This window comes from Phyllopteryx taeniolatus, unplaced genomic scaffold, assembly GCF_024500385.1.
Source record: "Phyllopteryx taeniolatus isolate TA_2022b unplaced genomic scaffold, UOR_Ptae_1.2 contig_24, whole genome shotgun sequence".
NCBI lineage: Eukaryota > Metazoa > Chordata > Actinopteri > Syngnathiformes > Syngnathidae > Phyllopteryx > Phyllopteryx taeniolatus.
The window spans coordinates 1,622,604-1,626,147 of NW_026903162.1; positions in this window are offsets into that span (position 1 = coordinate 1,622,604).

A 3,544-nucleotide genomic window follows, 5' to 3' on the forward strand; every position below is an offset into this window, starting at 1 on the left:
GTTGTGTGACCACGGAAGAGTAACACTACTATATTCCGGTTCAAGGGTCAATAAAATGTCACGCTTTACATCAACTTGGTTTGAAAAATATCAATTGCGATAAATATATATATTTTTTTATTTTATTTAGTTTTTTATTTATTTTTGTTCAGTGATGATTAGCAATAGGGAAGCATTTGACACCGTAGATATTATAAGACTAGAAACGCCAGCGCCTTGTGGTAGCACGGCTAACTGACATGCAAACGTCGTGGCCATGTTGGGAGGGTCAACGTTCCCATCAAACGCAATACAAGGACATTGTAAGTCGTAACTTGCTAATTTTTTCCCCACGCCAAAGCCTGTGCTATCAATACAGAACATTTGAAAAATCTGTGAAAGGTTATTCCCAGTTCTCTTGTTGTGATTGTACGGCGTTGTGTGCAACCATAGGCAGCACAATGTGCCGGTGTTGTAAAAAAAGTGAGACACGAAAAAAATCTGAGACCAGGGGCCGCATGTACAAAAGGTGCGTACCCACAAAAACGTGGCGTACGTTCTTTTTCATGGCAAAGGTCAGATGTATCAAGAGTGAAATGACAGTGGAAATGTGCGGTGCCTGATGTCAACTTCACGGCTGGCGTACGCACATTTATGCAGCTGTTGGTCCTTTGGCGACACTTAGAGGTGATGCTGGGAAACTGTTATAATAAATAAATATGTACATCAGAGGCACATGAACAATTTGCCCCGATGAACAATTAATGCGTGGCAACATATGAGTTCAACAATGCAAAAAGAGGCAAGGACTCAGAATTGATTTGTTAACCAGTGTATTTAATGAATCACTGATATTTGTGGGCACACCTATTAATTGATACCTTGATCATTTATGCCACCTATCGCCCTCACTTACTTAATTTGAACATGTACATTGATTGCACATGATTAAAATGTGTTAAAATGACATATTGTGTCATTACATATATACATATATACAATTACATATATGTCATTTTAACACATTTTAATCATGTGCAACCAATGTAAATTCAAAGGGCTCTTTTTATCAGTGTGCACGGCTGAGGACACGGCCAGTAGGACAGGCAGCAGCAGTCGGTTGTTGGAGCGTAATCGAATCCTCCGCGTCTGTGACACCAGAGACACCGGGGACAGTGGACGAATCCCCGAACATGTAGTGCGTGGCTGCGACTGGACACCCAGTCTCCTGTGTATTAAAATAATAAATTGAGTAATCAGTCAAAGTTTTTGATTTCCTCTTTAATATGCTGACTTGCTTCTATTTGAATTCAAAAGATTTCTTACAAATACCATACATACAACATTTACGCATGAACCTTTATCTCATAGGGCCGAGTGTAGGTTACTGTATGAACACATTTGTTGTGAGTTATACAAATACATGGTATTGTGGGGTGATCAGAGTCAGCCAAATGTGCTCCCACCACCCCTGAGATAGCGAGCAGTGTCACCCATGATCGCAGCGACTCTCTCCTCAAACGGGGTGAGGCCCTCCGAGCTGGTTCTTCCGTGTTTTTTTGGCCACACTTTGGCGGTGGGCAGCTGTCCTCCGCTTCACATCCACCTTAATGTCTGACCACTTCCTTTTTAGTTCAACGTGTGTGCGCTGTGTGCCGACCCCACAGCATTGACAGCTGCACACACGCTATCCCAGTCACTCCTCTTTCACTTGTTGTTAAAGCCAGAGGACAGCGTGCCAATTAGGATTTTTTTGCACACCACTTAATTGAGCAGCGTCTCAACTTCACATTCAGATTTTTTTTTTCTTCATTACTTTTTTCATTTTCTTTTTTCTGTTCATGCAGAGATTGGGATCCCAGGTGCAGGGGTCATTTAAATATCCATCCATCCATTTCTCAAGCCGCTTATCCTCACAAGGTGCTGGAGCCTATCCCAGCTATCTTTGGGCAGGAGGCGGGGTACACCCTGAACTGGTTGCCAGCCAATCGCAGGGCACACACAAACAAACAACCATTCGCACTCACATTCACAACTAGGGGCAATTTAGAGACTTCAATTAAGCTACCATTCATGTTTTTTGGGGGGGGGATGTGGGAGCAAACCGGAGTGCCTGGAGAAAACCCACACAGGCACGGGGAGAACATGCAAACTCCACACAGGCGGGGCCGGGGATTGAACCCCGGTCCTCAGGACTGTGAGGCAGAAGCTCTAACCCACCGTGCCGCCATTTAGATATAATATGCAAATTAAAATGTAGGCGTGTACAGGCCCCTCCTTGAGCCGTCACCTTATTGTGGTGATGGGTTTGTGTGTCCCAATGATCCTAGGAGCTAAGTTGTCTGGGGCTTTATGCCCCTGGCAGGGTCACCCATGGCAAACAGGTCCTAGGTGAGTGACCAGACAAAGTACAACTCAAAGACCCCTTATGATGATGGAAACATTTTATCTCGTTTTCCCTCGCCCGGACGCGTGTCACCGGGGCCCCCCTCTGGAGCCAGGCCTGAAGGTGGGGCTCGAAGGTGAGCACCTGGTGGCCGGGCCTGCACCCATGGGGCCCGGCCGGGCACAGCCCGAAAGGTTACGTGGGTCCCCCTTCCCATGGGCTCACCACCTGTGGGAGGGGCCATAGGGGTCGGGTGAAATGTGAGCTGGGCGATGGCCTAAGGCAGGGACCATGGCGATCCGATCCCCGGTTACAGAAGCTGGATCTCGGGACGTGAAATGTCACCTCTCTGGCGGGGAAGGAGCCCAAGGTGGTGTGCGAGGTCGAGAAGTTCTGACGAGATATAGTCGGGCTCGCCTCCACACACGGCTTGGGCTCTTGTACCAGTCCTCTTGAGAGGGGTTGGACTCCCTTCCACTCTGGAGTTGCCCACGGTGAGAGGCGCCAAGCAGGAGTGGGTATACTTATTGGCCCCCCGGCTCAGCACCTGTACATTGGGGTTCAGCGCGGTGGACGAGAGGGTAGCTTCCCTCTGCCTTCAGGTGGGGTGATGGGTCCTGACTGTTGTTTGTGCCTACGCACCAAACAGCAGTTCAGAGTACCAACCCTTTTTGAAATCCTTGGAGGAGGTGCTGGAGAGCGCGCCCGCTGGGGACTTCATCGTTCTGCTGGGGGACTTCAATGTTCACGTGGGCAATGACAGTGAGACCTGGAATGGCAGGATTTGGAGGAACGGCCCCCCGATCAGAATCCGAGCGGTGTTCTGTTATTGAACGTCTGTGCTCATCACGGATTGTCCATAACAAACATCATGTTCAAGCATAAGGGAGTCCACAGGTGCACTTGGCACCAGGACACCCAAGGCCGCAGTTCAATGATCGACTTTGTGGTCATGTCATCGGACTTGCGGCCGCATGTCTTGGACACTCGGGTGAAGAGAGGGACGGAGCTGTAAACTGATCACCACCTGGTGTTGTGTTGGGTCCGATGGTGGGGGAAGATGGTGGTCTGACCAGCCAGACCCAAACGTGTGAGGGTCTGCTGGGAACGTCTGGCAGAATCCCCTGTCAGAAGGAGTTTCAACTCCCACCTCCGGCAGAACTTCACCCACGTTCTAGG